Here is a 17,672-nt window from a genome sequence, read left to right on the forward strand (position 1 = left end):
ATGAGGTGATGCACTTTGGAAGAAGGAACCAGACGGGGAGGACTCAATGAATGGCAACACACTAGACGGTTCAGAGGGTGCTTCTCCACACATCCCTGAATGGGACTGGACAGGGTAATACGTTAGTTAAGAAGTGGACCTTGGGTGCAGCAATTATTAACTGGGGCGTAGATTATAAGAGCTATACAGGGCTTTGGTGAGGCCAAGATGGAGTATACTGTGTGTAATTCTGGGAACCACATTTTGGGAGTGACGTGATGGTACTGGAGGGTGTGCAGAGAAGATTCACCAGGATATTCCCTGGATTCGAGCATATCAGCTATGGAGAGAGGCTGGACAAGCTCGAGTTGTTTATTTTGGAGCAGAGGATACTGAGGGGGATGAGATTCATAAGGACAGAATGAAGAGAAGCATGGACACTGAAGATAGACAGCAGCTGTTCCTTTTAGTCAGAGGGCCAAGAACAAGGGAACACACTTGTAAAGTGAAGGGTTTGAGGTTCAGTGAGGATGAAAAGATAGTTGTTTTTTCACTCTGAGTGTATTAGGGTCAGGAATTTACTTCCTGAGAGGAGAGTTATCACGGATAGCCTCACAGCCATTAAAAAGTGCTTGGACGAGAAATTGGAATTGTCATAATATTCCAGGCTATGGGTCTGGTGTAGGAAAGTGGGACTACCGTAGATCGTGCTGTATTTCTGACAGTACAGAATATATACTCCTGTGAGTGTATGGCAGTGCAAGGTTAGTCACTGAGCAGCCTAAGGCAGGAATGGATGAGTTTCTGAAGAGTATATTCACAAGGGCTATAAGAGCGAACTGTAATAGCTTGTTAAATCATGCCAATGTGAAGAAGTATGAGAAAACAATTGCAGCTTCCTTACAATCTGAGACCAGAGAACAGGAATGGGGAACAGGGAAATGGCAGACGTATGAAACCACTACCTCAGTTCTGTCTTCACAGAACTTTCTAACAATACTAGGAAAACGAAGTATTGTGTGGGAAAATGATACAGTACATGGAACATAGAACATGGGAAGTAAATGGTTTTGCAGAAATTATTGGGAGTGAAAGTAATGGCCATAGACAACACTAATATGGATTTATGAAATGGGCATTATGTTTGAGAAGCAGACTGGGAGACAAATGAAACAGAAGCAATGAATGCAAAACATTTGCATTTTCAGACAAAAATTGGTAAAGCTCCAAGCCCAGTTAACAAAATTAAATCTTAATGGATTGGGGCGAATATATGGACATGTTCCTAGAATGGGACAGGTGGCAGGAAAGAGTGAATAGAAATAAACAGACTCGTCAAGCAACAGCCTGACATTGTCTGAAAGGTATGATTCTGTGAATAAGACCATGTCACAGACACCCCATCAACTTCCCCAGATATCTCCTGTCTCACCAGCAGGACAGACACAGCAGACATGGCGGCGCAGTGGGATACAGTTGGAAGGGAATTGCTCTGGAAATCCTCAACAGTGACTCCGTACCCCATGATGTCTCATGGTGATCTTTTACACATGGGAAAGGAAACCTCCTGCTGATTACCATGTACCAGCCTCTTCCAACTGATGAGCCAGTACTCCTCCATGCTGAACAACACCTGGAGGAAGCACTGAGGGTGGAAAGGGCGCACGATGTACTCTGGGTGGGGGATTTCAATGTCCACCACCAAGAGTAGCTCTGCAGCAACATTACTGATTAAGCTGGTCGGGTCCTAAATGATATAACTGCTAGACTGGGTCTATGGCAGGTGATGAAGGAACTAACAAGATGAAAATACATACTTGACCACATCCTTACTAATCTGCCAGCTGTAGAACTACCTGCCCATGCCAGTATCGGTTAGAGTGACCACCGTGCAATCATTGTGGAGACAAAGTCACACCTTCACATTGAGAATACCACCATCATTTTTAGTGGCACTATCACCATGCTAAATAAGACAGACTTCAAACACATCTAGCAGCTCAAGTCTGGGTTTCCATAAGGTGCTGTGTGTCAGCAATAGCAGCAGAATTGTATTCCAGCGCAACCTCATGGCCTCGCAGATCCCCCTCACAACAATTACCATCAAGCTAGAGGATCAACATTGGTTCAATGGAGTGTGCAGGATGGCAGGAGCAGCACCCGGCATACCTGAAAATGAGGTGTCAGCCTGGTGACGCCACCAAACAGGACAACGTGTGTGCCAAACAGCATAGGCAGTAAGTGATAGACAGAGCTCCGTGATCCCACATGCAACGGGTCAGATCTAAGCTCTGCTGTCCTTCCACTTCTTGTTGAGAATAGTTATGGACAATTAACCAAGTCATTGGAGGAGGAGATTCCACAAATATCCCCATCCTTAATGATGGACGAGCCCAGCCCCTCAGTGCAAATGATAAGGCTGATGCATTGGAATGCAATCTTCAGTCAGAAATGCTGAGTGGATGATCCATCTCAGCCTCTTCCAGTGGTCCTCAGTAATTCAGTTACCAGTCATCAGTCAATTCGATTCAGTCCACGCGATATCCAGATTCATCCAGATTCAGTTGGAGACACTGGATACTCCAAAGGGTACATACCCTGACAACATTCTGGCAATAGTACTGTAAACATGTACTGCAGAACTTGTCACCTACCCAGCTAAACTGTTCCAGTATCGTCACAACAACATTTACCCGATTACATGGAAAACTACCCAAGTATCTCCTACACATAAAAAAGCAGAAAAAATCCAATCCGGCCAATTACCAACCCATCAGTCTACTCTCGGACATCAGTGAAGTGATGGAAGGTGTCAGTGCCTTCAAGCAGCACCTGCTCAGCATTAACCTGATCAATGACGCTCAGTTTGGGTTCCACCAGGGTCATTCAGCTCCTGACCTCATTACCTTGGTTCAAGCGTGGACAAAAGAGCTGAATTCCAGAGGTGGGGTGAGAGTGACAGCCCTTTAAAACAAGGCTGCCTCCGACCAAGTGTGGCATTAAGGCACCTTAGCAAATCTGGAACCAATGGGTATCAGGGGCAAACTCACCGCTGGTTAGAATCATACCTGACAAATAGGAAAATGGTCATAGTTGATAAAAGTTACTCAACCAAGCTCCAGGAGAAGTCTGTAGGAGTCCCTCAGGCAGTAGCCTCGGCCCAAACATCTTCAGGGCTGCTTCATCAATGACCTTCCCTCCATTTTATGGTCAGAAGTGGGGATGTTTGCCAATGATTGCACAATGTTCTGCAACATTTGTGGGTCCTCATATACTGAAGCAGTCCATGTCCAAATGCGGCAAGACCTGGACAGTATCCAGGCTGACAAGTTGTAAGTAATATTCACGCCACACAAATGCCAGACCATGACCATCACCACTAAAATACACTCTAACCACTCCCACTTGGCATTTAATGGTGTTACCATCACTGGATCCACAGTGGGCTGCAGCAGTTCAACAAGGCAGCTCACCCCCACCTTCTCAAGGGGCAACCAGGGACAGGCAATAAATGCTGGCCAAGCCAGTCACACGCAGATTCAGGAAATAAATAAATTGAAAAACAACATTTCTTTTAACAGAGGAAGTTTGCTGAGGTATCAAAGGGATCGCTGCTCAGGCCCCAGCTGTTCACAATATCCATTAAACATGGGTGGAGATCTCAGTGAGATATATAAACCTCTGACAGGGTGAGAAAGATTGGAAGCAGGGATGCTAATTCCCCAGGCTGTGGTGTCTAAAACAAGGGGCCACAGTATTAGGTACAGATAGGCCATTCTGCATGAGATGAGAATAAATGTCTGCCCTCAGAGACTGGTGAACCTGGGGAATTCGCTTAGTGTCCTGGTAGCTAACACACTGAATATAAATAAGGAGTTAGAGACAGTAAAGGGATGGTGGGAGAGCAGGAGAACCATGTGGAAATAAAGGGCCAGGTATCATTATATTGAATTGGATAGCAAACTCGATAGACCAAAGGGACGCCTGCACTTCCTATTTTATAGCTTCCCAAGGTTAATCACATTAAGAGATGAGTACAGTGTGTGGAAAAAGTTCATTGAGGAGATATTTGAACATGAACTGGAATGCGGAAGGCTCAATGTGTTGTATGGCCTACTCCATTCCCGATGTTTCTGTGCAGTCTGGAAATGTTGTCACAAGCTCTCAGATGTTAGGAAGGAGGTCTCTGCAGGGTCAACAGGACTGTGTTTCTCATTCTCTTTTCCGATACTGAGGCTGGGGCCGGGTATTCTGTCTGATTTTATCCTTTAGATCTCAGAACAGTTTGATACAATAGAATGTCTTGGTTGTCCGATTCAGAGATCATTGAAAAGTTTATTACATGTCAGTGTATTTGCGGTCACGTTTAGGTCAGGCCAGGAAAGCACGGCAGATTCACTTCCTGAAAGTACATTTGCGAAACAAATTGGTGTTTACAATCGACATTGGCTTGAAGGTCACTATTACGGACACCAGATTTTGCATCTTACTATTTTGTCAATTGTTTTTAACTTCCACCAGCTGCCAGAGCATTAGCCTGGTCTGGATTAGTAATCCAGTGACATTTCCACAGCAGCACCACCTCCACATCACCTGTCGGAAACAACACTGAGTAAGATATTTCTGTGTTGCTTGACAGCTCTGTCAAAGAGAACTCCTACCAATTTGACTGTCGTGGTGGGACTGAGGTGTGGTAATTGGTCAGATTGTAATTATACACTTCTTAGGAACTGGACATAGTTTAGTAATGTTCCACATTACCAGGGAGATGTCAGAGTTGGAGCTGGAATGAAAGAACTTCCCCAGGGACACGGCTTGTTGTGCAGCACAGGTCTTCAGTCCTATTGCAGGAATGGGGTCAGGGCCCATTGCCTTTGTCGTATCTACTGTGTTCAAGTGTTTCTTCATGTCACGTGCAGCGAATTGGTTGAACACTGCCATCTGTGATTCTGTGGATATCATGACGAGGGTGAGGTGGATCATGGACGCAACACTTCTGGCTGAGGATAGTGCAGATACCACATCCTGGTCCTTTACACTGATGTGCAGAGCTGTTCGATTACTTAGGATGGGGATATTTGTGGACCCCTTTGCTCCAGTTATTTGTTTAATCGTCCATCACCATTTATGACAGAATGTGCCAGGACTGCGGAGCTTTGATCAGATCTGTTGGTCAAGTGTGGTAGCTTTAATGGGTTCGCATCAGGTTTAGGTTCACGTGGTTCTGACCCAGTCATGTTCACCGACAGTCATCACTGAACCATAGATCATATTGATGGCAATGGCAGACTGAGGAAATTATCCTAGGGAAAATGTTACAGGTTGTGGTTGAATGCTGTTCTGCTTCTCCTGCTGTGGTCGACAGCACTACATGAATACGCAGTTTCGAGCTGCATTATCTGCAATGCAATTCTGCTGTCTGTTCCCCAATTCTCACTGAGACCCATTCACCCATCAGCCCTGTACTCAGTGACCTAACCTGGTTTCTGATGTGGTAACACTTCCATTTTCGTACTCTCATTCTGCTGATGGTCTCTCCCTGGTTCATGCTTCCAATCTGACACATTCTGCCAAATCAATTAACTGGTTTTAATTCAATTGTTTAATTCTTCTGAATCTTTTTTCCTTGAATAATACCATCTTCTGTGTTTAAAGTGAATGCCTTTCCCTCTGTTTCTCTCCCTGACCACGATTAACAGCTCTGTAGTGTCAGTGATACCAGCCTTAATTAGTTTCAGGGTCAATGAATTATCTGGATTCCCAATCATCTTTACACATTGTATGTTTCCTCTTTTGGTTTGATGCCTTATCACTCATGGTTGCCTTGTCCTCCCATGAGTATGTTTCATCTTATTTGGGATGAATTTCTGATATCCTCCAAATTATCCACAGAAATTCCTGTTTTTGCTGCTCCATGGTCTGCTCTGCTCGGCTCCCCTTCCAATTAACTCTGACCAGCTCCTCACACATGTCTTTGTACTTATGTTACTCAATTATAATCACATTGCATCAAGAAGCGAGCAATAGATATAAACTAAAAGAAGGAGTTTTGAGAGAAGAGACGCAAAGAGTAATTGGTAAATTTCTTAACTAGATACCAAGCGAGAAAGAGCGAGACAACATAGATGCGGAAACGTGAAAAACTAGATTATCGAAAGAAGTAGATGTACATCCTTCAATGTGTTGGCAATTCCTGTGTGGTGTGGTGCTTTGTACAGTGCATGTACAACAGAATAATGTGTTCAAATGCTGGGTCTGATGCCAGAATTTTTCTCTCCAATAATATGACAGGCACTAGCTTTGAAAAGAACCCAACAGGCCAATATATTTAATTCTGGTAGAAAGGGGATGAACTGAAATAAGTAGTGACACCAGAAGCAAGATTTATAACACACATCCTGATAATCATGAGAGATTGGAGTAGAGAATTCGAGAAAAGGAGGGAACGTTGAAAGAAGGGGAATATATCATTTTTGATGAGAATCAAATGATGTTTTAATGTTTTATAAATTTTATGCATCATACGCATCACTTTTCGTTAACTGTATCTCTGTTGTTCATTTAGAATGTGTTGTGTACATCTGAAAAATTTTACATACCTGCACAAACACATTACCTAAACAGTGTATATAAAATCATTTTCCCACCATTGAAATGGTCCTGTAGTCGTGTTACCAGGATGCATGAACACTAACTGGCCACCAAAAGACATGACCCATTATCATTATGTTCCAGACAAAGAAGGGCAACACTTTGATTGGGACAACACACACACATACTAAGACACACAAGGATGTTCTGAGAGAAATGGAATTCTGAACAGACGTCCATCAATAACCACAGCAATTTAGATCCTATCTACCTTTTCTTGTAAAACAATGGAACCGGAAATGACATCAAACCTCTTAAGAAACCAAGACCTATAAAATGAGAGGCGCGACATACCACGAGCGCTTCAGCGGAGACTCTCACTGATGATGTTACCTAGTCAAAGTGCCGAAACATCTGAAAACACACCTTCAAGCACAGCGAGCTAACTTGCATACATACAAACTGTTATTTTTTTTTTGTTGGAATTTGGGAGCTCATTGTCACTCATGTATTAACAGATTACGAGGTGAGGTGAGCTTTTCTGGGTTTGTGGTTTTAATTAACAGAAGGGCTCGACATTGATGTTTTAATAGTTTGGGGCCTTGTCGTATGGAATTTGGACAGATTTGAACAGATTTCGGGTACAAATATGTCCCAGCAAATTCCAACACGGTGCAATCAGTGACCGAGATCTTCAAATAAAACCGGTGGGAAAATTCGTTAAATTTGGTTATTTGTGGTTGGTTAAATTAAAAGTGTGAGAAATGGCTTTTAACATTACTAAAGATGATCCCAAATTTTCCAAGAAAGTTTAGAAAGACAGAAGCAGGACATATTTTAGATTTAGCAAATATTTTGGAATTGGGTTTAACCGGGGACAAAAGGAAAGCTGAAATTATAATGGAGTTGGTCAAGCACTTTGATGTATCAGAGAAACAGACAAGTGCAGTAGAGTTATGAGGGATAGAAATTGGGAGAAGGGAAGATCGCACACTACAAAGCGAACAGCAACGCACAGTAGTTTACCACAGGTGAAAAGAGAAGTCCAAAGGGTTTGAAAGGAGGTGAAACGCCTCAGGTGTTCTCACTATAAGTGTGTGGAACACAAAAAATTACAGTGCCGATGGTTTTAGAAGGGCACATAGAAAATGTTTTTTCACTGCAATAAGATGGGACACACAGTGATGATCGTTGAAGGAATGCACTTTGGATAAAGATGTGGTAGAAGAGGCTAAGCCCAGTGACATTAGTGAAACTGTTAAAGGAGTCCCCAAGTGGAGCCGAGGACCTGCAGGAGAGTGCACAGCCGAGGCAAGGGCTGGGTATGGAGGCAGTGCCTGATCTCTGAAAGAATTCGCCTCTGAAGATAATTTTTACTCAGAAAGAACAAGGACAAGAAGGGGGAGAAGGACAAGAAGTTATAATTTTGTGAGATATGGGATCTGCTCAGTCTTTAATATTTGAGAAGTGATTCACATGCCAGAAAGAGCGAAAATACTTTCATCTCTTACTATTAGAGGCCAAGAGAAAGTGAGGGCTGCAGATGCTGGAGATCAGAGTTGAGAAGTGTGGGACCAGAAAAGCACAAAAGATCATGCAGCATCCGAACAGCAGGACAATCGAATATCAGGCATACACCGATAGTCAGGAATGTGGTGTGGGGACAATGGGGCTGAAAGATAAATACAAGGGTAGGAACTGGGCTGGTGGGAGGTTCACTGGGGAGGTGATAAGAAGATGTAGGTGGGAAAGATAGTGATATGTCGGAGGGGAAGGTGGAGTGGATAGTTGAAAAGGAAGATGGCCAGTTAGGGCAGTTCAAGAGGGCAGTGCTAGGTTGAACAGTTGGATCTGGGATGAGGTTAGGGGAGGGGAGATTTGGAATTTGGTGAAGTCAACGTTGATGCTGTATAGTTTGAGGCTTCCAGCTGTCCTACCACAATCCACTTCACCCTCCTCTCCGATCTATCACCATCACACCCCACCTGCATCTACCTATCCCCTTCCAAGCTCCCTTCCACCCAGCTCCACCCCCACCCTCCTATTTATTTCTCAACTCACTTCCACCTCCCTTACCCCCAACTTTCCTGATGAAGGCTTTATGCCTGAAACGAAAACTCTCCTGCCCCTCGGATACCAACCACCTGCTTTGCTTTTCCCGCCCTACACTTTTCAAATCTCATCTCCAGCATCTGCAGCCCTCACATTCTCTCGGTCTCTAATAGTAAGAGATGAAAGTATTTTACTCTTTCTGGCATGTTAATCAAGAGTGTGATAATTTGTGGAATGGGGACAGAAATTACGCATTCCCTTGTGTAACATCAGAATGGAATGCCAAATCAAGATTGGGGAAGTAACAGTACCTGTGTGTACCAGAGTGTCAGTTCCAGGAATACAGCTTGTTCTTGGGAACGATTTAGCAGGAGGCGAGGTGGGAGAGGCACCCCTTGTGGTGGAGAAGCCGACAGAAGACTAGGGAATTGGGGTATTAAAAAAAAATCCAGGATTTTTTCCAGACTGTATAGTAAGACAATCCCACTGTCATAAGGTACAGCAGGAAGGAAAAAACGACCTAAAAAGAAAAATGAGTTGATGCTTAGTGAACTGACACCCTGTTTGATGTAACAGTGCAAAATAAACCTGAGCAGGCAGAGGATCAGGCAGAGGTGTTTAGTCCAGAAAGGCTAATGGACTTACAACAGATATATACACATACATTCACACACACATACACATGCACACACACAGAAAACGAATCAGAATATATTATTGAACGTTATTAACTTAAAGATAGAATCCTAAAATTAAAATGGAGACCACGATAGATTACTGCAGAATGGAAATGGGCCGACGTGCACCAAATTGTTTTACTGATAGCATACAATGTTATGGGTAGCACATAAGCTAATTGCAGGAGGTCACCAAGTTGTACAGAAGATTCAGGCTAAGGTACAGAAGCATTTCTAGTGGCCCGGAATACACAACGACGTAGTTATTGTTTGTTGTACATGACATACATACCAAATGGTAGGTAAGTAACAGGCAGTAATAAAACCAGAGCTTAAAAATGTGTCGCTGGAAAAGCGCAGAAGGTCAGGAAGCATCAAAGGAGCAGGAGAATCGATGTTTTGGGGAGAAGCCGTTCTTCAGGAAAGGGATTCTTCTTCTTCCGGAAGAAGGGCTTCTACCCGAAACGTCGATCCTCCTGCTCTTTTGATGCTGCCTGACCGGCTGCGCTTTTCCAGCAACTCATTTTTAAGCTCTGATCTCCAGCATCTGCAGTCCTCACTTTCTCCTAGTAATAAAACCAGCACCTTTTTTTGCCAATTCCTGCATTCGAATAACATTTCACGTGAGTTATGATTAATTGTGTACCTCCCCTTGCTAAAATAGCAGTGGAAAACAATATTTGCTGACCATAATAAATGTGTCTACCAGTTTTCCAGAGGTAATTCCAATACGGAGTGTTAAGATATAAAGGGGCGGTGAAGGAGTTGGGAGCTTTCTTTACTCGCTGTGGGCTATGCAGTAAGATTCAGTCAGACCAAGGCTCTCGTTTTACCGCACAGGTGTTTAAGGATAGCTTCAGCATACAGCAGTTTAAATGAAGTGCGTCAGATCCTGAATCCCACGGAGCCTTGGAAAGTTAGCATCAGACGCTGAAGACCAAGTTAACAGTGTACTGTTATGGTTACCTGAATGATTGGAATAAAGGTGTCCCATTATATTGTTTGCCATTAGAGATGCCCCAAATAAATCTACTCAGTTTACTTACTTTGAGTTAATACTCGTACATGAAGTGAGAGTTCCTTTGAAATTAATTAAATATAAATTGACAGGACTGAAGTCGTAAATCTCACACTTGGATTATGTGTGTGAGGTGAAGGAGAGAGTAGATGGAGTAGGCGAGTTTGCTAAATAGTATCTGAAGAGCACAACATAGAGTGAAGCATTTGGCAGACAAAAACTCTGAAACTTTGAAGATTTCCCGTGGGGATGACGTATTAGTATTGCCACCAGTGGTAAGAAATCTCTTCAAAGCCAGGTTTAGTGGACCTTTTCAAATTAAAAAAAAATGTGGAGTCAGTTATGCTATCTAGTAAAGATACCATAGATGACAAAAACAAACTTTATTGAGTATTTCACATGGATGAATAATGCACCAGCCACATTTAAGACACGGAACAGAGTTGCGGCCAGATGAACAAACTGTGCAGTTTATCTGTATGATATTGTGATCTTTAGCAAGTGATTGAAAATCCCATGTTACAGTTGACAGAGCATTTTGAACGATTACAAGACGCAAGCTTGGTAATAAACTAAAAGAAAACAGAGTTCACGAAGGCAGAGGTGACGTTGTTGGGACATTACATTGGACATGGAAGGTTGACCCCATGGAACACAAAGACGAAGGGCTTTGAGGCATTTCCACGACCATCCTCGAAGAAAGAGGGGCTTCGCCTTTTGGAACTGAGTTGATTCTTTTGGAAAATTGTTCCAAACGTCAGCAGCGTATTGGCACCACTCGTGTATCTACTAAAGAAGAACATAGAATTGTTGTGGACAGAGGCATTTGAGAATTTTAAAACAGGATGTAATGTTTAATTTGTGGGTTGTTGGAACAGCATATTTTTAAAGAGTTGGAGTCAGATAGTAAGTAGTTAAGAAAAGAGGGATTGTATTTGTGAATAGTTGTTGTTTAGTGTTCACTATTACAGTGAAGAAAGTAACTTGTTAATTTTTGTTTAAATAGTGGAATGTGGGAGATCTGTGTCGCTCATATTTTAACAGATTACGATGTGAGGCGAGTTTTTCTGAGTGTTTGGTTTTAATTAACAGAGGGGTTCGACTCCACCTTGTAAATGTCCATCCACTCTAACCACATTTCCCTGCAGTTGGCCATATCCTTCTAGTCCTTTCCTATCAACATATTTAAACAAAGTTTTTGAAATGTTGTTAATGTACCCCCTCAACCACCTCTGTATAAAGAAGTGGCCCGTCAGGTTCCCTTTTATTCTTTCTGCTTTAACTTTAAACTGATTCCCTCCAACCCTCGATTCTGCACACCTTGGAAAAGACTGAGAGCATTAACCCTAGCCATACCTCTCGTGATTTTATGCAGCTCTATAATGTCCCCCCTCAGCCTCCTACACTCTAAAGAATAGGTCCTAGCTTGTCCAACCTCTCCCTTTAACTCAGACCATCGGGTCCTGGCATCGTCCTTGTAAATTTCTTCTGGACTCTTTCTAATTTCATAACATTCTCCCGAAATCAAGATGACAAAAACTGAACACAGTACTCCAAGTGCGGCCTTACCAAAGTCCTGTGTAACTGCAACATAAATTCCCAACTTCTATACTCAATGCTCTGTCTGATGAAGGCCAGTGTGCCAAAAGCTTTTTTCACTGTCCTGTCTACCTGTGACTCCACTTTCAGAGAACCGTGCAACTGAACCCCAAGGTCGCTCTGCCCTCTCCACATCTTAAGGCCCACCCATTCACCATGAAACTCATACATTGATTTGAGTTTCCAAAATGCAAGACGTCACACATCTGTATTAAATTCGATTTGCCATTTCATGGCCCACTTCCCCACGTGATTAAGGTCCTGCTGCAATTTCTGATAAACTTCCTCACTGATCATGCTCCCACTTATTTTATTGTCATCTGCAAACTTGCTAATCATGCCTTGTACATTCTCAACTAGAATCATAGATAACAAACAGCTATGGACCCAGCCTCCAGTCTGACAAGCATCCTTTGACTAAACCCTCTGCTTCCTACCGTCAAGTCAACTGTGTATCCAATTGGCCAGTTCCCCCAGCATTCCACGTGATGGAACCTTCTAGTGCAGCTTGCCATGTGGTACCTTATCAAAGGCCTTACTGAAATCCATAGAGACTACGTCTACCACTCTGTCCTCATCAACCTTCTTGGTCACTTCATCAAATAACTCTAACAAATTTAGGAAGCATGATCTCTCACTCACACGTCTCTGCTGACTGCTCCGAATCAAACCCTGTGTAAGTAATGGGTGCAGTCAATGGTATGCTGTCTTTCATTGTAAGATGATTCGAGTACATAAGTAAGGCCATCTTCCTGCTGTTGTAGAGCCTTGCTGAGAGAGCATTTGGGCCCCTCTACAGAGTTGATCTTCTTTGTAAGGAATGATCTCCTTACCACGGACACGGGTGATGGTAACATGAGGATAGAGTGAAGAAGCTGAGTGTTTAATCTGTAGAGCTGTCAGAGACGAAGAAATAGTGATGCTGAAACACGAGGAATGACAGCAATCACTTATTTCTAAAAGAGACATTAGGGTGAGCAAATCCATACTTTACCCAGGATTGATTGGGTTGATTTAATGCCATGTGTACCTCAGTACAGGGAAACACTTTATTTATGAGCAGTGGAGGCAGATCATAGTAAAACGGCTAGGCAGATCACAGGGTGGAAGTAGACTTGGACAGAGTAAGGCATACAGGTTACACTGCACAGGACATGCACTAGACAAGATCAACATGAACAAGATCAGCATTATTTGAACTTAGAGAGTCCATTCATCAGTCTAACGTGGCTTTCCTAATAGTTTATATGCCTTAATTAACTCTCCCCATGTTATTGTGCAGTCGGCATGTGAACCCGAACTGAATGCCATTTTGTTCACAATCCCCAACAGCGGCCACAATACCTTCCATCTGAAACAAGTAGCCATTCCCACCAGCTTCCACCATACATAGAGAACACCAGACTGTCTTCTCGGAGATAAAGGATGCCTTCATAAGAAGGCACTAGAAAACCAGGTTAAAGTCCCACGTGTGTATCATGAGCAATTGAGCCAAGAGGAACAACGTGGAGCAGTCTGTCTGAGGACCTTCTACTCCAATGGTTCATCATGTTACAGTTTCTATTAGGAGACAGTGAGGACTGCCGATTCTGGAGATCAGAGTACAGAGTGGTTTTCTGGAAAAGCACAGCAGGTCAGGCATCATCCGAGGAGCAGGAGAATCCACGTTTTCGGCATAAGCCATTCATCAGGAATCAGCATCAAGTCCCTCATTCTGTCTCTTTATAAGTGCATTGAGGGGGGAATGACCTCCTCCTGTCCTGTATAAGTGACTTGAGGTGCTACATGTCATCATCCTGAGATTGAATAATCGTTACCCAAGCTGGCTTGTTAAGGCCACTTGAGTAAACAGTTAGGGAGGCCTTAAGTTTATTTTAATGCAGCCTGAATGGGTGTGGCCAGCTCTCACAGATTAGGATCTCTGTGTTTTGGTTTCGCAGTAACATCAGAAACTACTGGGGTCTACACAGAGTTGGAAGCTTCAGTGAATGTCTCCTGGATGCTACTCTCTCTATATGCAGTTTTTAATTCCTGGATTGGAGAAATGTTTGTGACATTCTGCGTCTGAACTTTGCTTTCTACTGGGGTTGTGTTTATGGGAGTTTCCTATATTGGAACAGTTCATTAGTAATAGTTCCTAGATCTATTATTCTGTGAACTTGTCCAATAGAATTGCGTTATTCGAAATTCCTCTCCCTTTGGTTTCATTTTATCTTTCGTGTTTAAATAAATGGTGTTTTGCTTCACAGCGAGTAGTCTGACCAGTCACATTGCATCTGGAATAGATATTTTACATTTCCTTTAAAATAAGAAAACATTAGAGCCTAGGCTACTTCCTTCAAATATTTTTGAGGGGCTGTAGTGTGGTCCATCACACTGGACTCCTTCGCTTCCTGAGTAATAGGTTGGAGGCTATCCCTGTTCTTCTCCAATAGTGTTAATACGCTGAATGACTTCCTCATATTCCTGTGAAACCAGCATAAGGTGATGAATGAACTCGTCATTTCACTGTGGCAATATACATAATCTAGCAGTACTGTTACATGAATGTTACAGACCATTTAAAAATACAAGCCTCAATGGAGTTTGGGTCTTGCTGCTCATGGACACAGACCAATTCAGGAGCTGACGGTGGACAAAATGTTCTGAACATTGTGGAATCTTCATTGACTTTCCCCACTTCTGATCTTTTGGTGGGGAGGTTTGGGCGGGGAGACATTAATGAAGAAGCTGAAGATGTTTGTGAAGAGGAAGATACACTTATAATCTCCCACAGAGGTGAGCCAGTACTGAGATAATGAACATCTTCTCTTGTGCCATGTTTGACTCCAAACACTGGAGAGTTTACTATGATTCCCATTCAGTCCATTTTTGTTAAGCTCCTTGATGTCAGTAAAAGTCAACCACTGCCTTGATATCGGGGCCAATCATTTTTGGCTGAAGCCTTGTCTCAACATCTTCTGTACATATCAATAGGCCATGATATAGGAGCAGCAAGAGTTTTCTTCAAACAGGTGGTATTGAATGTCAGGATTTGTCTTTTCAAGAGTGTTCGGGGAGCTAGATGACTGAAAGTATTTGAAGAGGAGAAAGATGGATATTGACCTGTCAGAGAGTTGAGGGCAATGAAGAATTGGGTATGAAAAAGGATTTGAGACAAAGAGCAGATCAGTCATGATCTTATTGAAGGGCAATGCAGGCCTGAGGAGTGAATGACCTGCCCCTGTTTCTGATGTTCTCACATTCTGTTATTGGAAAGTTAGTGGGTGTTATTTTCATGAATGTTCTGTTATTGAATGTTGCGGTCAGGGAGACCAGGGGATTTTGTGAGCCATCTCTGGGTGAGGTATGGGGGCTGAATTCACAGTGAATCTGGGTCTACAACATGATGAACAAATGAAGCACAAGTTTCATAGAGGGGAAGCTCTGCAAAGAGAAATGAGGACCTTCTTTCATACCCAGTCTGTATTTTCCAATTACAATTCCAAATCACCTCAAAGCGTGTATGACAGTACTGAGGGGCTGAATGGTCTTCTCTGATTCTGTGCAACAGGTTATAGGAGTAATTAGCCTCCAACTGCTCCAGTATAGCAGCTTTGAATGTCTGTATGGAACACAGAAACATGGGACTGAGGGACAGAAGTGGGTCATTAGAGACTTTGAGCCTTCTCCACCAGGCACTAAGATCGTGGTTGATCAAGTTGTGGTCTCAGCCCCATTTTCCTGTATGTATCCCATTATCCAAGACTCATTTCTCTCTCAAATATTTAACTGATGCCGCTTTCAATCAATGTGAACACAGAGGCGTGACAAACCTTCTGTGAACAGTATTTCAACTTGAAAGGTATTTTCAGAATTTTTCGTCATTTCTCTTAAAGAATCAGAGAGTCATGCAGAATGGAAACAGACAGCTTAATCCAATCAAATCTGATCTAGTCCCATTTACCAGCATTTGGCCAATATTCCTCGCCTTTCAGATACTTAAATGTACGATTGTAACCGCCTTCAGCACTTCCTCTGACAACACTTCCCATACACACACCACTACCTGTATAAAACATTTACCCTAAGGTCCGTTCTAAATTATTCGCTCTCTCACCTTCAACCTATGCCCTCTTGTTCTGGATTCCCCTATTGTGGGGAGCAGAACGTGGCTGTTCAGAATATCCACGCCCCTGATGGTTTTATAAACCTCTATAATATCACCCCTCGGCATCTGACTTTCCAGGGGAAAACAGCTCAACCTAATCAACCTCTCCCGAAAGCACAAAACCTCCAGTTCTGGAACATCCATGTCAATCTTTACTGCAGCCAACCGAATTGCATGCAGTATTCTAAAATGGACTCACCAACACCGTGTACAGATGCAACAAGCCACCACAACTTCTATACTGAATGCTCCAACTGATTAAGGCAAATGTGCCAAATGTGTTCTGTCCCACTCTGTCTACCTGCGACTCCACTTTCAAGGAACAATGCACCTGCAGCTCTCGGTCCCTTTGTTCTACAAAACTCCCCAGGACTTTACCATGAAGTGTATAATTTCTGCCCTGATTTGCCTTCCCAAAATGCAAAACCTCGTTTTTAACTTATTACATTTCATCTCTCACTCCTTGCCCCTTTGTCCCATCTAATTGCAGTTTCGTTGTACTCTGAGATAATCTACTACACCACCTTTCTGATGTCATCTATAAACTTACAAACTATGGCCGCAATATTCATATCCAAATTCTTGAAATAAATGATGAAATGCAATGAACTCAGAATTAATTCTTACAACGCACTGCTGCTCACAAGCCTCCGGTCTGAAAAATACCCCTCTTCCTGAAAGCTAAATGTGACTAGCTTCTTCTGTGACCCATGTGACCTAACCTTATTCATCTGCCTACCAATCGGAATGTTGTGAACACCTTGCTGAGGTCCATGTAGTCAATGTCTACCAAACTGCCTTCATCAATCTTTTTTGTCACCTCTTCAACCAAACCTCAACCAAATTAATGAGACATGATTTCCCATGCAGAAAGCCACGTTATCTACCCCGATCAGCCCTTGCCTTCCCAAATGTATTTAAATCCTGTCCCTCAGAATCCTCTCCAACAACTCATCCGCCACCTGACATCAGGCTCATCGGTCTGTAGTTCCCCGGCTTTTTGAGTCATTGTTTCATGTACTAGTCCCACTCTTCCACTGCTTACAACAAATGTTAGATGTAACCAGGTTGGTGTTATGGCCGATGATATCAGTCTCAGACTGGGTCAGGGTCAGTTTTAGGAACAAGTCAGGCTCGTTTCTTTAATCTGCTCAAATAGTACGTTTATGATCCAGAGTAATGTTACTCAAACTATGATTGAAAGATGAATGGCAAACGGTTTGGCTATTGCAAATAAAGAATCGATATTTCCCTTTCTAAAAACACTGGCGCATGCACGCGCGCACACACACACACACACACACACACACACACGTTCCCCATGGTAGACTAATGGAGAAATTGATGTCATATGGTGTGTAGGGTGTTCTAGCGAAGTTGATAAAGAACTGGTTGAGAAACAAGGGACAGAGAGTAGTAGTTCAGGGGAGTTTCTCAAAATGGAGAAAGGTGACTCGTGGTGTTCCATAGGGGTCAGTATGGGGCCATTGTTGTTTGTAATATATATAAATGATCTGGAAGAGGGCACTGTTGGTATGATTAGCAAGTTTGCAGATGACACGAAGATTAGGGGAGTAGCAGTAAACACAAGGGACTGTCAGAGAAT

The sequence above is a fragment of the Chiloscyllium plagiosum genome, unplaced genomic scaffold (genome assembly GCF_037043375.1).
Source record: "Chiloscyllium plagiosum isolate Xiang-an unplaced genomic scaffold, Cpla_swu_hap1 HiC_scaffold_18, whole genome shotgun sequence".
Lineage (NCBI taxonomy): Eukaryota > Metazoa > Chordata > Chondrichthyes > Orectolobiformes > Hemiscylliidae > Chiloscyllium > Chiloscyllium plagiosum.